The following is a 19,896-nucleotide window of genomic DNA, read 5'->3' as shown; positions in this document are numbered from 1 at the left end:
ACTAAATGCTAAATGTTTGAAGTTTAAAGATATTCAACTGAGGCATTTAAAAGTCTGTGATGTGAGGAAAAGTTCTATTTTCCAAGCTTGGCCAACCCTTTGGATTCCTGAGTGATTTGATTTGATTAACTGTGCGCCTTCATGCATCTGTAATGGAAGCTCAGGCAGGTGAAGTACCAGAGCTTGATATAACCAGATTACATAATCAGACAATTAAGTAGCCTACTTGTAATTAGATTATATGAAATTTTAAAATACTCGTAATCAGACTACAGTTACTTTTTTATTGATTACATGATTGCATGTCATTCTCACAACAGCAGTGAATTATTCATAACTCAGTGATTCTCGCTACTTCTTTTTTCACTACTTCTTTTCTTTCTTTCTTTCTAAAAAAAAAAGCCTTATAAGCGTTCAGAAGGTCTTCGGGGTTTGTGGAATTGCACACACTAGTCATGAGCTGAGCACTGAAAAATGAGAGCCACACAGGATTTGAGTTTCAGAAATCATTTCACTTTTAAGAAGAGTTTTCTCAACAGTGCATATCTAATCAACTCCTGATTAGCACATGAATTGTATTGTAAATGTATTACTGTTTTTGGAAGGCTTTTGTCTTTCATTCACGTCATTTTATTTACATGAAATGCAGGGATTCCCCAACTTTTTTTTTCTTGAAGCACCCCCTGAGATTTTAAGTTAATAAGTTAGGTCAATAATAAAATTAAGTCCAATAACAGAATGAAGTTTAGTGTTCTCCGATGTCTGTTAATGGTCGCATGCAGGTAAACAACTTTTTCGTAAGTGTTTTATTTCTATTTTTTTTAACTTTAAAATTATTTTAATTTGACATTTTTATGATTTAATTACTTAATAACTTTTCATTAAAAGAACACACCCTGTGCAGTTTCATCACAAACCCCAGTCTGGGAAACCTTGATGTAATGTAATATTTAATACACTTCATGTTGTTGATAAACATATATTTTCTGTGTATGTTTTCTTTGTATTTTTATATCAATATGGTAAGACCAAGCAGAGTAAGCCTCAGTTTCCTCCTAATCCCTAACCATTTCTCTTTGTAATATCCCCCGTTCTTCATTTATGGGTCACACTCAGGACCTTCGGGTCTAAAAGGACCCGGAGGTCGGGAATCAAAAAAAAAAAAAATTGAGTAAAATCAATGAAATATATTTTTGTTCAATAATATTTTTTCTTTTCTTTTTTGGTGTTTTGAGATAATTTTATGATTTATAAATAATATTTATGCAATAATTATGACCCATTTTTTCCCATTGAATATAATAGAATTTTATTTTATTTATTTTTTCCTTTTTTTATTAAAGCTGTATTTCATTTTAGAGTCAAGCCTAGGCCTCATGAAAGCATTTTTTTTATTTGATTGGTGCCATCTGGTGGACACAGTGAGCATTTTTATCACGCAATAGCACATTTTTACCACTAGAGTGCATTACAGAACCTGTGTGTGTGTGTGTGTGTGTGAGTTTTTGTTTGTCTGTTTTGCACTCTTGATGTTTTAGAGATTCACCCCTTCACTGTTGAGTCCTTTTTTTCTGCATCCTGGCTGATTTGTAGATTATATGCACAAAAAACTCTGTATTTTCATATTTTTGCCAATTTCCCATTCATTTCCTATGGGGGTCTTTTTTGACCCGAAGGCCCCGAGTGTGACTATTTTTTTTACGACCACTTAGACTTTTCCAATCCTGTCCCCAATTTTTTTTTCTGTCCATATACCAAGTACCAATACCCTCACCAAGTTTCGTACCATTCAGATGAAGCTACGATTTGTAACATTTCTTTCAAAAAAAAATTTGGGTCAGAAATGACCGAAGAACCCCAGAGGGTTAAAAAAATAGCATTTTGTGTAGAATTCAAATGGGTCCAATATATTGTGGTCTGCACCAACTCGTGCATATGATCCACTCTGTGCTATCGGTTCGCATACAATTAAACGCAAAACCAGATTTAATTTGCCCCAGTGGACACTGTTTCAATTGTTCCCTATTCCCTATATAGTGCACAATGTGCACTATGTAGGAATGTTCTACATTCACCATGTAGAAAATAGTATGTGTGAACAAGTGACTGATTTCAGCCGCAACTTCAGCGTCTATTTTTAATGTACGGGGCAGGACTTTATATTCTAAAAAGCCTTTGATTGGATGGAAAAAACTGATGCGACGATGAAGTGCAGTGTGATGTCATCAATATCATTAATCTATATTGGTGGAAGTGAGTACTCAATGCTTATAACTTCTAAATACAAATTTGGCATTGTTTTGGAGCACACCAGCTTATAGATAACAGTAAGGCTAACATATTCATACTAAAAGCCAAAAAACTTCATGGCAACTTTAAGCCGTTGTTTTGGCTCAAGATGCACCAGTAATGTTATTTCTAAGGCATGTTTATAAAAACTACTTAAATGTCCTATTGAAGTTGAACTAAGGCCTATTCCTTAGCCATGTGAAACCACAACATTAGATACTATAATATGATTAGCTGCGACTCACAGTTATAAGAAATATGACAGATAGACTTTGTTACCAAGTTTGCAATAAGAGACGACTATCCCGGAAGCACTGAAAAACCTGATAGCCGAATAACAGGTATGCAAGCTTTCAGCCAAGCCAAATTAATGTACCTATACCTAATGTGCAAAAGTGTATAAACGTGATCATAACCAAGTGTATCAAAATACTAGACTAGGCTCATTACAGCCAGTATGTTTATGTAAAGGTTTATACATTCATAAAGTTTTACTCAGGATTGCCTGCAGTAGTAACCAGGATCCATTACAGTAAGAATAATACTGCGTGAGAAAAGATGCCAACACATACAGAAGAAAAAGAGTGAGGGCCAAAATAAACTGGCACCAGGCAGACTTTCACACCTTGGCACAACCCAGTCCTCACACTCTGGCAAAAACATTCACATGTAGGCCCTAAACACACTTAGCATACCCTCCACCAATAACAGATTATTGACCTAGCACAACAAAGCATTCATAACACATCCTCATCACTGGTTCCGTTAATGCAAGGCGCACAGGGCAGCAAGGTTCCTCCCAACGAGTTTTTCAAGTGGCAGCGTTCTCGACTTCCCTTCTGACGCCAGTGTTTTGCAGGTCTTCCCTGAACGTTTGGTGCCATGTTTCTCCTTGCAGCTCCATTGCACCAATGGTCCTTAAGTATCAATGATATGGCCCAACCGCATTCGCCCAGCCACAATATCCTGCAATTTCCTAGATCCACTTTGCCGTAGAATTTCCACGTTTAAAACTTTTGATTGCACCAAGTAACTCCCAGAATTCTGTGCAAGGAACATTGATGAAACACATTGAGCTTCTGTAATTGTCCATGTTTCGGCATAGGTTTGTCTTGGTAAATCAGTTGAAGCTGACCTGATTGCTCGCATTTGCTGAAACACCGTGGACCGATTCTGCAAACATGCGACATCAAAAAAAAGCCCTACTTCTTGGAGGGTGAAGAAGGGTGGAATATCCTATTCCCAAACAAGTGAAATGAAAGTATCAAAGTCCTGTCCAAAGTCCAAAATGTTTTAATAAAAGTGTGTTTTTAATGTGTGCCGCCATGGCACGGTGGTGGGGAGCAGAGGAACGCAGGAGAAAGCTCTCTCAATGTGAACCACTGTGTTTTATAATGTTTCCCAAACGCTAGTAAATCTAGCACACCAAAAACCCATGTTGGAACCAAATTGCCAAGAATGACATCATCCACAGACACTTTTTATGACTTCACAAACTTCATTTGCACAGAAAAAAACGGGGCCACAGTGCCAGTTATGTACCCTGAGCTTACCCCATCAAACTGTGCACCAACAAGACCGGCCCATTTTATGATGCCACTAGCAGTTCTGAACGTATATGACTCAAAAACATGAGGGAAAAAAGCATCAGTAGCTGTTTGCTCATTACGGTTTGCTTGTGCTAATGAAGACCATCTGTTGTTAGATTCCAGCTTAATTGACGATCTGAAGTGTGATGTGGCAAATCTCATCGCTCAAGTGCTAATGTGAGCCTCAGGGGCTGAGAAGTTCATTATATTGCCTTGTTACTTCTGGAATTTGCTTGTTCCATAGGCTTTGTTAATGCAGATCAACAGCATTCCAGCATGGCAGTGTAATTGAGCATGTGGGCTGATGTTTGTCATAGCATTCACGGGACCTTTTAATAGTCAACTTCTTCTGATACCTGCAGATCTAGCGTTTTGGTTTTTTTTTTTTTTTTTTGAAGGTTTCTTCCTCAAAAACACAACTTACATGACAGGAATTACAGACTGATCGGTTACAACACAAAACGGTGCACTATCAAGTCAATGGGTTTAAACTTTTCTTTCAAGCTTTTATGAAACCACACCCTATAATTATTATCATACGCAGTCACCATTAAGCCTAGCCTAGAAATCTAGACGCACCCTAGTGGCAGCAAATCTAATCTGCCCGCGAGTGTCGTCTAGCAACTCTCAATACACTTCTGAGCTGTAAACGCCAAACTCTGGTCAGGCCAATCACATCGTGTATAGAGTCGGTGGGCGGGGCTTAACATAATGACGGCCGAGTTGCGTTTGCGTGCTTCTAGTAAACACAGGAGCTGGCAAACGGCGGTCTTTCGAATCAGCTTTGACAGCGACTCTGAAAGAATTGGAGTTAAGCTTTTCTCTGAGAAAAGAACAAAGAACGGCACTGAAGTCATTCTTAAAAAGGGAAGATGTGTTCGAACCGGATACGGCGAAAGTTTAATCTGTCAACTAGCTCTGGTTCACCTTCGTTGCTCTGTTTGGTTCTAGTGCTATCCAAATGCGTGCACGCCGTGCAGAGAGAGTGTGATAGACAACCGTTTGAGCCCTGTCAATGGTGAGTTTCCAGACGAAACATCTTGATGTGGGTCTGGCATGTCAGGCTACATTAAGCCTTTCTTGATTGGACTATGTAGACCTTATGTAGCCCTGCCCCTTTTCAGCGCTGCACTCGTTGTGTTCTGTCTTCCGTTTTGTATTGCATGAAGGTAAGATCTTACAGATTTATAAATGAACCGCTAGTTCCCGCTCTACTGATTTTTGTTTTGACATCTGCTTCAAACATTACAATGCTCATGATAACCTTTGCTAACTGTAGAATAAGAAATCCACTTCGCCAATGAGAGCAAAGCAAAGCAACAAGCAGGCAGTGCTGGGTAAGGTACTCTAGAAAAGTCATTAATTACATCTTCAACTGTTTAATTAGATTATTACACTATATACTCTCCCTAAAAAGTTTTGCATTATTCATTACTTTCTATATCCAATATCAAACTCGACCAGTTATGCAATACAAGGATTAAACTGCTCTTTTGATTCTTTTAAATAAATAATATAACATTTCATTAATTATTCGAAAACTAAAACCAACATGATCATGGTAATGCGTATCAATAGTACGAGTGTGCAATATCGTGGAATGTATACACCAGAATGAGTTTTGGCGTTGATATGCTACGCACATTTTCGAGTGCACATGATACGCACTCTTATTATTTATATGCATTTTGGTGAGATCGGGCTCTTAAAAACAAACATAAGACATTACATTAAAATTAAAAGTTAAATCCACTGTTTTATATAGAATTGTTCTATAATCAATATTATTGCAATCACATCAGAAGTAACTGTAATTACAAAAAAATTACAGAAAAATTAAGAGTAATCCCTTACTTTACTTTTTTCAAAGGAAAAGTAAGAAAGATTGATTGCAATGCAAGTACTGTTCGTCAGCTGCACAACCCCACTAATTTGAATACCAAAGAAAACATCAATAAAATACCAAATTAAATGTGTGTGAATAACTTTTAAATTTATATGTGCTATTACCTCTCGACTGAATGCAACACCACAACCCATAACACTTGTTTGTGCTGAGGAACTCTGTCTGGATTATTCACTGCACGTGTTGAGCTTGGCTTGGATATCTGAGAGTTACTTAGTCACATCCTTTGGAAATATCAGGGATAGAGGATTATAAACATTGTTTATGGAAGAACTTGTGGAGACCAAATTCTTATTGCTGCAAACGAGTAAGAAGCCAATAAAAACATGCATTTTATACAGAGGGACCAAAGTTTGTTTGCTTGTTTGTTTATAATTTAGCATCATGTCAGCTACCATATTTGTTAGTTTGTGTGTGTGTGTGTGTGTGTGTCTATATAACCTTTTATATATGTATATATGTATAAATATACAGTATATAATATATAAAAGATTAAACAGTTATATTTATTACTATAGTAATACAGTTATAACTATATTAAATACAATTTGTAAAGTTTATCTTTGATTAAAAAAAAAAAAAAAGGTCTCACTTCATTAAAAACCTCATCAGAATTAACTGAAAAAGAAAGTAAAAAAAAACAAAAACACATTACAGTACATACAAATATGCTTCAGAGAGACTGGAGTACTAAAAGAGGATCTTCACCCATTAACAAAAACTTAGATTTTTTTAAAGCGAGATTGTTTAAATTAATGGCCATGTCAATTATATTTTCAATTAATCCAGATAAACTGTCCTGTTATAATGTTATTTATTTCATTATATTATGAAAGGACAGATACTGATTTAATCAGATTTTATTCCAGAAGTGTCCATTATTGTTTGTTTTTGTACCCATGATGTTATTTTTGCTGCTCCCACGTTACCCTTTCTTAAAATGCTCATTAGCGCTGGGAGCGGTTAATCTGGTGTCGGGGGTCCTGATAATGATAACTGGTTTGCCTGGCGTCAGGCTGGTAAATGGCAGCGTCTCCCCTTTAAGAGCCAGCAATCTGATAGGCTATCAGCAGACAGGCAGTCCTGGGGAGACAGGGCGTCCGGCTCAAAATGACCTCCCAAAATAGAGCATTATGCTGGGCTTCGCCATCCCCTTCGTCAGAGAGGGGCCTGCAAAGGGGTAGACACAGGAAGAGTATGTCATCAGGCCAATTTCTGTTAATGGGAGGCAGGAGAGGTGGTGGACACAACCAATAAGAGGTCAAGATTAACAGGTCAGTTCTGATAAAGGACACTTGCGTGCCCAGTCGTGTCCTGTCTATCTCATGCACGACACCTCTCAAAAACCATCTTTGTGATGGAGGAAGCTGAGGTAACACTGTTACTCCTTTTCCACCAGAATGGTTGTGAGCCGCTTGTTTCCACAGACTTGAGTAACGAATGATGTCGTGGATGGCTGGGGTGTATGTGCATTGCTTACCTGGAGAACACATGGCACCAGGATGCACTATGGCAAGAAGGAAAGCCAGCAGAGGCAGTGTGATGCTTTGGGCAATGTTCTGCTGGGAAACCTTGGGTCCTGTCATCCATGTGGATGTTACTTTGACACGTACCGCAGGTCTACCACCGCACTATTGCAGACCATGTACACCCTTTAATGGAAACGGTATTCCCTGGTGGCTGTGGCCTCTCTCAGCAGGATAATGCGCTCTGCCACAAAGCAAAAATGGTTTAGCAATGGTTTGGGGTGTTGACCTGGCCTTCAAATTTCACAGATCTCAATCCAATCAAGCATCTATCCAAATTCCGATCCATGGAGGCCCCACCTCGCATCTTACAGGACTTTAAAGATCTGCTGCTAACAGCTTGGTACCAGATACCACAGCACACCTTCAGGGGTCTAGTGGAGTCCATGCCTCGACGGGTCAGGGCTGTTCTGGCAGCGAAAGGGGGACCAACATAATATTAAGACAATGTCATGCCTGACCGGTGTATATACTGTGTAATATATACTGTGTAATATTATATATATATATATATATATATATATATATATATATATATAAAATTATTATTACAAGTAAAAATTGCAATTTTATGAGTATTGTTGCTTTTACTGTATCTTTGATCAAATAGATGCAGCCTTGCAGAGCATAAGTGACTTTCAAATATATTTTTTTAAAGAAACCTAATGACCCCACACTTTTTGCATTAATACACACATATTCAAACAAAAATGTGGCATACTGACCTCTCCACAAGACCTAGTGATTTGAAAAAATATTGCCAGTAAATACTTGACCAGCTTTTGGACAGAATCCTTGCTGCATTTGAGATCATGCAGAGCGTGTTGGAAAGCAGACCCTCTGTTTGAGCAGCAGCTATGTCAAATGGAACATGCTGTTTTCATTACGTAGCTCGCACTGTCTCTCTCCACCCAGGGAAGCTGGGTGATTTAAGCCCTGCTGGTGCTGCTGAGGTCATCCTTGTGACCCTCTCTCTCCACTCCTGATTTATTCTGGCATGGCGGGCACACTTTCCACCGTGACCCTCAGCCTTGCCCTGGCCTGATCCTCCCAGAAGGGCCACTTTTTTGAAAGTGCACAGAACATAGGCAGTAATGACGGTGCTATGCCTTTATATCCGGCCTGGCGAAATAAATCAGAAAGGGAAAAGGGAGAAAACGGACACAGAGAAATAGCCCAGAGAGGAATTTAAATCAAGTGTAAGGTATAGATGAGTCAGGGTGGTAGTTTACAAAATGATTTCAAAAACTGTTTTAACTCAAAAAATAAAAAATAAAACAACTCTTTCTCTTTACAACTTTCTTAACTATCTCTTTATGTTAAAAAAACATTCTCTTTTGTCCTTGTTTTAAATACAAGATTGGATTCTATGTGAACACTCCAATAGAAATGTAATTTCCTTCTCTTGAATCTTCTCCTAAATCTTTTATTACTATAATTTATAATTATTCTTTCAGTATTTTTTTTTTTCTTATTTGACATAGATAGACTTCTATATAGCATAATATAAATTATAAGACAAGTAAAGCTTGGTTCACAAAATGCACAGTCCAGGCATAGTCTGGTGTGGGAGCATTCGGAAAAAGAGGGAATGTAAGGCTGGCATGGAGTAGTGTTGGAGCCCAAGAGTTTTCTAACCTGAAAAGGACACCACAGCCTTACAGAAAACAGCTGGCAGACACTCTTACTATATTTGCAAAGCTCCAGAGCTGATTGAGCCAGGCCTCATGAGCACATTTCAAAAACTTGCTGTATCCAAACCAAAAATAAGTTATCTATTTCCCGCTTATTCCCCTTAAGCTATCTCTTACTGCTGCAGTTTACACCAAACGTAAACAGGTTTCTCAAGTGACTGATTAACTTGAAAACTTGACGAGTCAATGACACAACAGATGCCGAGACCCACTGCGATTAGAACATCAATCAACATTACAGCTACATGACAAAAAGGCATGTGCACACTCAGGCCAAGTAAATGTGAATTTAGACTAGATCAGTGGTTTCCAACAAGGGGCCCAGGGCCCACCAGAGGGCTTGAGGATGACTTTAAAAGTATATAAATTAATAACTTTTTGTTATTAATGCGCAAAATATGGAAGGATCCTTTAAATAAGTTCCACTGTTGAACAAGGAGGGCCTTTGATTTAAAAAGGTTGAAAACCACTGGACTAGGTGTTCACCGAAGTAACACTGAGCAGACAAACCACATAGACAAACTACATCTTTGAATAAAGGTGGCCAAAGTGCCTTAGATCAGCCCTCCTCCACTACTAACAGCCAATATACCAATAGGCTACTGGCAGAGAAGAGATTTATCTCCATATGTCCACTCTCCTGAGTTCCCCTGACATGGGAGCCATATTAAAATCAATTGGTTTGTCTCTTGTCTTTATGGTCTGGGGAAGGCAGTGAAAAATGGATCTATTTGAGAGGTGATAGAGTAACAGCTTGGCACCAGAGGCCATGGATCTCAGCTGTTTAAAGGGACAGTTCACCTACATCATTCCAAACCTGCATGACTTTTAGGAAAATAATGAAATTGCAATATTTCTGATTCAAAAAAAATATTTGTGATTTTAAAATATGATTTTTAAAAGGCCCAAGCTTTGCTGTGAATGTTTGTGGGACTATATCGATGTGGCTTAAATAATAATAATTTTTCTTATTATTATTACTATTTAAAAATATTAAACAAAATAATATATAAAACTTTTGTAATTTTACTATTTCAAATATTTGTATTATGATTAATAACAATAATATTAATAGTAACAACAACAACAGTAATACTAATCATTATCATTATTAAAAATACGAAACATTAAATGAAACATGATACTAACATAATAATACATATTAATATTTTAATATTACTATAATACAATATTAATGTAAAAACATTTAATAATAATGATAATAATAATAATAATAATAATAATAATAATAATATTAATAATGTATTCGATTTGGGTGGAAAACCACAGAAAGCTCTAAAAGTTAACAGGCTGTATAAATAAGTGCTTATAGAATTTTGAAAAGATGACCGCATGTTGCATTTCCTGTTTTGTGTTCCTATTATAACAAGTGACCCAAGAGATAGAGTTGGATTTATATGGAGGTACCTTTATGGCGAAACCAAGCCGCTGTTGAGATGCTGAAAACAATGGATTGTGAGCTGACAACATGTAAATGAACACAGTGCCATGTATTACTGTGAAACAAGCTGCGCATATATTGCCAAAAGTTTTGGGATGCCTGCCTTTACATGCACATGAACTTTTATGGCATCCCATTCTTAATCCATAGGGTTTAATATGGAGTTGGCCCACCCTTTGCAGCTATAACAGCTTCAACTCTTCTGGGATGTTTTTCCACAAGGTTTAGGAGTGTGTTTATGGGAATTTTGGACCATTCTTCTAGAAGCACATTTGTGAGGTCAGGAACTAATGTTGGACGAGAAGGCCTGGCTCACAGTCTCTGCTCTAATTCATCCCAAAGGTGTTCTATCAAGTTGAGGGGGGTCAAAACAACCCCACACCATAACCCCCCCATCATTGAACATTACACTTGACACAATGCAGTCAGGCAAGTACCGTTCTCCTGGCAACCACCAAACCCAGACTCGTCCATCAGATTGCCAGACAGAAAAGCGTGATTCATCACTCCAGAGAACACGTCTGCTCTAGTGTCCAGTGGCGCTTGCTTTACATCACTGCATCCCACGCTTTGCATTGCACTTGGTGATGTTGCTCAGCTATGGCTATCCTGCACGGCGAGCCGGCGGCAATCACATGAGTTTTCGCACTAAACACAGAGACTGGAGCTTTTAATGTTACAGCTATCTTCAGATAGGAAAAAGAAAGAAAAAATACTTTGTGTGCAAATTATTTGTTAAAAAGCAGAACATCAGCCATTCCTTTAAACAGAAACAACGAGAGAGAGAGAGAGAGAGAGAGAGAGAGAGAGAGAGAAAGAGAGAGAGAGAGAGAGCGCGAGCATGTGTGTGTGTGTGCGTGCGAGACAGTGTATGCACACTCCATATGGTCGGGTCGCAGCCACTTATAGCCTAATAATACTCATAGATTTAGCCTATGTGTTATAGTTGTGTAACTGCTGAAAATCATGTTGTTTCCCAACATTTTAAAAACATGTTTAAAAAATAACCGTGAGGTTGTGAGGTGCTCATAACATGCACCGCTCAAAGCGTAATTCCTCTCACATGCTGCGAGCCGGGACCATACAAGCATAAACAATTTCGACAGCAAAAATCGCATCGTGTATGCCCACAATTTGTCAGCCCTAGTTCAAACATTCTACAAAATATCTACTTTTGTGTCCTGAAAAATAAATAATTTTTTTACAGATTTGAAACGACATGAGGGTCTGTGTAAATACCAGAAATTTTTATTTTTGGCTAAACTATCCCTTAAATGGGCCTCATCTGTTGGGCCTTTGTGCTTTAATACCAACACAAACACTTTCAGCCATACTCAGCCTCAAGTTCACCACACCAAAAGAATGCACGACAGGGGAACAAATACACAAGAAATGCTTGTTGACACGGCCTCTTCAAAGATTCTAAACAGCACCTTTTTCCCACAGTGGGCCGCCTCTCTGGTACCGTCGGGTGCTCAGCGAAGAGTCGCAGTCATAAGGGCTCCTGAAGGGCTAACGAGTTCTAATTCTGATTTACTTGATCTGGTATCTCAGAGGAAGCTGCACAGTGCCTGCCAGTCTGGCTCCCCTCATGACCTCAGTGCACAGGCCTGATCACAATGGGCGGCCCAAAGAAGCCCCACAGCCTCATGGGTAACTCACAGTCAGTGGCAGGGGAGGATATCCTTGTGGAGTTTATGTACTCAAAAAGGCCATCTAAGACAGAAAATGTAATGAAATAATTAGGAGAGGCCTCTCTGAAGTCTTTGACTATCAATGGTTAGCTTTATTTTCTGTTAGTCAGTGTTATTTTAGTTTCACTGGTTCCATTTTAGCTAAAGTTTTAGTAATTATGTTGTATGTTTATTAATTATCTTATCATCATTTTAGTACATTAAATTAAACTAAATGAAAATGGGAATGTTTTTTATGGCTTCAGTTTTAGTTATAACTATAATAACCCTGCTGCTAATATGCACTAAAAAACTACACTGCATTCAAAGATCCTCTCGGGATACATTTCTGAACCTCTGTCAGTATATTATATATATATATATATAAATATATATATATATATATATATATATATATATATATATATATATATATATATATATATATCATGGTAAAAATCCGTGATCCTAATTTTATTCAATCATAAACACACAACACAAGGAAATGTGTCTGGACGAGAGAAGGAGGGGTTGATTTATTGTTGCTTCCTTTAGAGTTGAGTAAACTGTGCTTTTTCAATGTTGATATAAAAACATCCTTGAATTCATTTGATCCATAGATTCTTTGGTGAGAGTTAGTTACAAAAACATGGCTGCTAGGTCAGGGATAGTGCTTTCTACTAAGGTGTGAGTCACTACTGAGAATGCTATGCCTTGCCATGAAGCCCAAGCTTAGAGCTGCATGTGAAATTCAGCATGATATTGGTTTATGTATAGATCTGAGTCTGTATGTACTATTCAGGAAGCTCATATTCAATTGCAGCGTCTCAAATATATCATAAATAATCAGATTAACGGCAAATGTTAGCATGCAAACCAAATACAGCAATTATCCTTGTGGTTTCCGAAAACTTATGCACAGAAACTTTGTTCAGAATAGATGTACTACAAATGTTTAGAGTGCATATAAACAGATCTGTCATAATATGAAATTGGATTAGATTAATTCAGACTGACACAAATCACTGCATGTAAACATACCGAAAAATCCCCCTTTTGAAGCTTATGACTGCTTTCTGTTGACTGCCAGTGCCTATAAAGACTGACTATAGCACAAAGCATTCAAAAAGCTGTGAAGAAGCTATTCATTAGTTGAAACGATAAGGCATTTTCCCATAGAAAATAAAAAAAATGCTTAAAGGGATAGTTCACCCAAGCATTTTGTCATCAATTACTCACCCTCAAGTTGTTCCACATCTGTACGAGTTAGATATTTTAAATACAAAATTTGTAAGAATTTTGGCAACCGGATGTTTTGCACCATTGACTTTCAAATAATTTTTTTCTCCTATATATCCTAAATATCTTCTTTTGTGTTCAACAGAAGAAAGTCATACATTTTTGGAACAACTCAAGGGTGAGAAAGTGATGACAAAATTACATTTTTGGGTGAACTATCTATCCCTTTAATGTGTGCGTTAAGACCTATGGTTATGACCATATTCAGTACATTGTTAGTAAAACATATGTACAGGCAAGCAGATGAACCCATGATCTGAAATGTGATACATTTTGGTAGCCCATCTGGACAACACACAGTCCAGGGACGTTGGGCTTTCCGAGCCCTGGCCAATACATGCCCATGTCTGATCACGAATCGGAGCACAATGAACCAACAACACCACAAATAAAGGATTCTCCAGCCTGTGACAGCGTGCAAAGGTATGTTCAGTTAGACACATACACATAATCAATAGATATCAAACGATCCGTAATAATGCAATACTATCCCATATAAAAAAAACAAGGAATTATAACAAGGAAGTTTTCAGCTCTGAAACTTACAGGATATTCTTATAATATCAAAAGCTCAAGGGAAAGTTGATTTCTCAATTCATGACCTGTTTCATTTTGTCATCTCTTACTCACCCTCAAGTTATTCCAAACCTGTGCGAGTTTCCTTCTTCTGTTGAACACAAAAGAAGATATTTTAAAGAATATTGTAAATCAGTTAAAGGTACTCACTGACTTCCATAGTAATAAAAAATACTATGGAAGTCAATGGCTACCGTCAACCATCTGGTTACAAATATTCGTACAGTTCTATGAATGTCCTATGAGTCGCGTTCTTTAAGGTTGGTGAAGCTTATGGCAGACTCACCTCCCAAAAGGACAGTATACTATACTATACTATACTATACTATACTATACTATACTATACTATACTATACTATACTATACTATACTATACTATAGTGTGCTTTATGGCTTCCTCTTAACAAAACCAGTAAGATAACCACACAACCTAGTATAAGATTAAACATCAGCATGTCATCATACATTTTCAGCAGAAGAAATCTGATACTTCAGTCTCAACAGAAGTGATACATAATGCTAGATTTTCTCTGACAGTAATAATACTCCTGAGGATCCAGAGCAGTTCCACATCATGAATGAAATGTGTAAATATCTATATGTCAACCACACTGAGGAACCTCTTCTTATAGTTAATAAGGGCTGTGACTGGGCCAAGATTGAGACATTGTGCTGCATGAATGCCAGAGCCAGTGTGGATTTCCCCCTCATTTATCTGTTCATTTTCTCAATAAGCATGTGTCTGGCTTCACATTGCCAGGGAGAGAATATCGAGGAAAATGAGGAAGGAAATGCAGTGGAAAACAGAGGAAAGGGAAAGAAACCCTCGTCGATAGCAGGCTGCCCCCATGCTGTCCCTGAACACGGCAGAGGGGCGCAAGTGCATGGCGCCATCAAAAGCGGCCATCCAGGCGACTGTACGTGGCAGACGGGGAGAGGAAGACAAGTGAAGTTCACCAAATAACAACTGGAAAGGCTAGTCGGTGAGACAGCCTGACGCAGAGTTTATATATTTTAGATGGTACTGATTTGGTTCCTGTCAGAAAAAAGCACAACGAAAACAGAAGAATATAATCTCCTCCCAAAGTCAAGTGTTTTGAAATTATGTAACTTTAGTGTAAGTGTTGGCAGTCCTCATATAGCAGAGTAAATATTATTATACTCATCTGAGGTATTTTGAAATAAGAAATACCCTTTAAGTACTCAAATGTTTTACGTCAGAAGCATTGAAAGCCTCAACCTTCAAATGTTTATAACACAACATATGAATTCATGGAAATCAATAGGCTAATTATAAATACAGAGATTTATTTACACGATAACATGTAAAAAATACACAACATGCTGAAACTTTAAAGTCACAATGAAATGCAAGTCAATACTTTAAAGGGGGGGTGGGGGGGGGTGAAACACTCAGTTTCAGTCAATCTCATGTCAATCTTGAGTACCTATAGAGTAGTATTCCATCCTTCATATCTCCGAAAAGTCTTTAGTTTTATTATATTTACAAAAGAAATATGGGCTGTACCGAGTCTTTCCAGAAAAAACCGAGCGCATGGAGGCGTATCGTGTGGGCGGAGCTAAAGAATGACGAGCGCAAAGCGGTGACGTCCTCAAGCGTGGAGAAACCCATGGCTATCGATCTCAGCTAATAGATATGATCCAGAATCATTCGGAGGCTGAAATAAATTGAACAGGAGAAACAGCAACAGCAGGACGTCCGTCTCTGTGGTATGTACTTTATTTAGTGGCCTGTCAACATTTGTGTGTTTACTCGCAGTTTATGAGGACATGATTCAGTTTATGGACTATTGTATGCCACTAAACCTTAGCAGTAGCAAGCAAAACGGTTTTGCACGTCAGACTAGTGTAACGTTATACAGAGAACAACAATAGAGTCCGTTAGCGCATTTGAATGACGAAGCACGCGATCGTGTCGTTTACTGATGTTTACTCACGCGACGATAGCCAACAGCATAGTCATTTGAAGCAGTTTTACTCACCGGCTGCTTCCAAAGCAGGACCGAACCTTTATCGCTGGGACCGCTCCGTCAAAAACGCACTTCTTTGGTATGATTTGGTAAAGTCCTGACAGCAGTGAACGGTGGAGATCCACTTTGCGACGCGACTGAAGCGATGTTGTGAAGCTTCTCGTCATTTCTGCGTTCAAATCGGTTCAAATGCAGCGCTGCCTTCCCAGAATGCTGTGCTGAAGCGTTGAAGTCGCTTGATGTCACCCATAGGAATAAAGTGGAGTGCGGCGCGTCATAAGTGTTCACGGACGAGTGGATCTGCACCTTGAGAGAGTGTTTATGGGCGTGCATTTCCTCTCTCGCTCTAGTCACGCGCGCGCACCCTACCGGGAGAAGAGCCCGTACGGCCCATACAAGGACCTTCCGCTCTGTCGACGTCAAGCCGAGCCATACTCGAAAAAAACTCTCAGAAACTTGTGAGAAACCGGAAGGAGTATTTTTGACAAAGGAATACTCCATCAGACGTCCAACATTAGTTTTTGAAACTTTGTCTATGTTTAGGATGGGAAGCCAAGTCTTTAACAGTGTAAAAAGCTCAGTATGCAAGAAACAGCATTTCACCCCCCCTTTAAGTAAAGAGATGCTGACTGCACATTCATGTGAAAATAAAGACTTTGTTTATACAAAATATGGGCCTAATTACACTAAATAATAAATCAATAATGAATGAATAATGTGCATATGTTATACTTAATATATATTTTTAATTGTTTATGGAGTGTGATAAAATAAGCATAAAGACCGCTTCTTTGAGTGTACACATTTTTTTTTTTTTTAAAGATCCATGCAGACCCATTCATTTTACACTATTCGGAATTGCTTTAGGCGTAAACATTTCATGCATACATGTACATGTAAGTGTTAAAGTGTTTGTGTTAAATACGTGTACATATATTTCCTGTCTAGCTGCCATATTAGCATGTCCTGTCTGCAACGGGAGGCTCCGGGGATATCACTGCCGTCTATTATGCAAATATTTCCACGGTTTATTTCCCTTCAGTTAGATATTCAAGTTAGAAATTGAATATTTTCGGTCCAAAACATTTGTGAGTGTCCGTGGAGACAACATTCCAATCTCTTGCACAAGTCATCGCAATGACAACTGCCAATCTATGCTTAAATGAATATGAAAGTTTACACAAACGCACTCAACAACAAAGCATGAATAGTGCCGAATGAAGTAAAAGAAAAAAGAAAAAAAGAGGCAGAAGGAGCCAGGGAGTGAGGGAGCGAAGTTTAGCAGAAGTGGGAATGAAGAGAAAAATCAGCAGTACGGATTTTAAACAGGAAGAGAGTGGCGTCAGTACAGCCCAGAGATAAGAGAGCTGCGCTCCATACACAAACACAGAGCTCAGCAGCCTAGCAGCTCTCAGCTCTACAGGCGCCTCTCGCAGTAGCGCTGTCCACCCACCTAGACGGAGCTCCAGGCCCCAGACCACATACTATCACACACACACACACACACACACACACACACACACACACACACACACACACACACACACACACACACACACACACACACACACACCTCCCCTATCCCCCCATTCAATGGTTTAAATGCATAATACGAACAGTTCAGGCCCTACAGGGACTGCATTCTTAAAAATAAAGCTTTCAAAGGTTTTATCAGGTTTTCGCAACAATGACATTGACAAAAAAAAAAAATGTGTTGACTCCACAACAACAAAAATAATGCAACAGTTTGCAAACATTTCTTTTAAATTATGACAACTTTGAATACAATTATTTTCAAAGAAAAACCTCTATTGAGTTAGAACAACTTAATAATCTGCAACAAACACACAATTTTAAGTCACTCCAACTACTTGAGTTGTAGCCCTGGAACCAAATAGTCATATCTATTTTAGTTACAATCCACAGCTATCATCATAGCACATGAAACTTGTTTAGCATTTATATATAGTTAACAAGATATTACTACTGGCATTGCTTGTGTTTACTTTCATACCATCTACTCTTCAGCACAATGATAACCACAGGAACTTCAACATTCACATAAAATAACACATATTATACTACGGGGCTGTTGAACGTTTGAATCTGACTTGTTAGTGAAAGTTCTTGTGTGCAGTTATTTAAAGGGAAACTCACAGCTAAAGTAGTTCCAGGCAGGTCTTCACCACATTAAAGTTCCACATCACTTTGCTAAATGATTTCAGTTATTTCAAAATGTCCCTATAGTTGACAACAGTAAAAGAACCAAAACCTACACTCTAAAAAAATCTGGGTAAAAAACAACCCAATGTCGGGTCAATTATGGACTAACCCAGCAATTGGGTTGTTTTAACCCGGCAATTGGATTGTTTTAACCCAGCGATTGGGTTGTTTTAAGCAAATATTTAACCCAACTGCAGGCTTTAAACAACCCAATTGCTGGGTTAGTCCATATTTGACCCAACATTGGGTTAAAACAACCCAGCATTTTTTAGAGTGTATAACACTGAGCAAGCAAATACATATATTAAACAATAGGATAAAAACGACGTTTTTTGCCACAAAATTAAATGTTGTTATGTTCGGAAAAGGGCATGTTCTCATTTTCTCACACAGAAACGATTTGTTAGCATTGCTCTGGTTTGCGATTTTATCAGTAAAACAGTTTAACAATTTAAAAGCTACAAGACATTTGTCACTAGCGAGGTAATAAAGGCGCTTTTCTTACAGTTTTGATTAGTAGGTGCTGCTGCCGTTACAAGAGACACGCAGACTGAGCCTGAGGTAATTCACATATGCTCTCTCTCTCATAACTCACAGCATAACTCTCTGCCATCAGTGGCTCAAGTCTCCATTACTAGCTCTAAACTTACATTTCGGAATTAGTATTGGAGGGTTAGGTTTAGATGCATAAGAAATTAGTCCAGCATACAAGAGGGTTTTAAGGACAAAACTGTCTTGAAATAAATCATCTGAATTTTTTTTTGAGATGAGGTAAACACAAATTTATTTGAATATAATGCACACACCAATAATCCAATGGCCCGTTATCAAATTTTTCTTACATACTCAATTTTTCTCCTCATCCAGTCCTGCACAAAGCATGCTGGGAACTAGAAATCCACTATCCAATTTCTAAAGTTATTTAAACAATTTGATTAACTTAAAAAAAAAAAAAAATGGCCGCAAGAATTTGAAAATAATGCGTCAACAGAGCTCAACAAAACAATGTTTGCAACTTAAAATGTTTAATTAAATCAATAAATTTAAATTTGTAACTTGCAACCATGCATCAAAGTTGTGGTAACAGATCCCCTGAATTATTGTTTAGGTTTCCCAAAGAACTTTTCAGTGAACAGTTCATAAAATTATATATTTTTTATATTTTAAAATAACTTTTTTATGAAGGAAAGGTTTGATGGATGTTAATGGTTTTTCATGGATCCATTTATGCCCATAAAGAAGCTTTATATAAGAGTGCATGGTGAGACTGTCAAGCTTAATAAAAACCAAAACTCTGTAAAAGTATCACAAAAGTTGTCGGTCTGAATCATGCGCTATATTCCACGTTTTTTGTGATAAAAGTGATAAAAATGCTTTTTCAGTCAAATCAGTGTTGTCAACTGGATTAATAATTCATGATTGCTACTTGAAAGACAATGACAGCTATATGATCATGATTTTGAACGATGTAAATGTATATAATACAATTTTTAAATGATGACAGAACTTTATACACCATTATATTTACAATCACTTTTTAATATTCATAACACTTAATCTGCACTCTAGCAATATCATAAATGTATGTATTCCTAAAGTCCATAGCGCTTTTGGTCATTATTCTTTTCAGTTTTCCGCTGCCTACGATTGGAATCTATTGCAGCAGAC

The 19,896-nt window shown here is 37.9% G+C and overlaps 1 long non-coding RNA gene across 4 annotated transcripts in view; it reads right to left on the bottom strand.

Annotated features, from left to right (window-relative positions):
* LOC137043942 (uncharacterized) overlaps positions 1-19,896 on the bottom strand; it is a 96,070-nt gene that overhangs the window by 1,737 nt on the left and 74,437 nt on the right. The window contains exon 3 of one of the 4 annotated variants that reach the window (XR_010898582.1): positions 6,629-6,954. The exons of 2 other annotated variants lie outside the window; for them this stretch is intronic. This is a non-coding gene — a long non-coding RNA (uncharacterized lncRNA). Of the gene's footprint in view, positions 1-6,628; positions 6,955-11,800; positions 12,183-19,896 lie in introns of those variants that run through there. One more of the 4 variants, XR_010898579.1, reaches the window with a different exon arrangement.

Source organism: Pseudorasbora parva, chromosome 16 (assembly GCF_024679245.1).
Source record: "Pseudorasbora parva isolate DD20220531a chromosome 16, ASM2467924v1, whole genome shotgun sequence".
Lineage (NCBI taxonomy): Eukaryota > Metazoa > Chordata > Actinopteri > Cypriniformes > Gobionidae > Pseudorasbora > Pseudorasbora parva.
The sequence above is the reverse complement of the archived record's forward strand: the minus strand, read 5'-3'. Positions and strand labels throughout refer to the sequence as shown.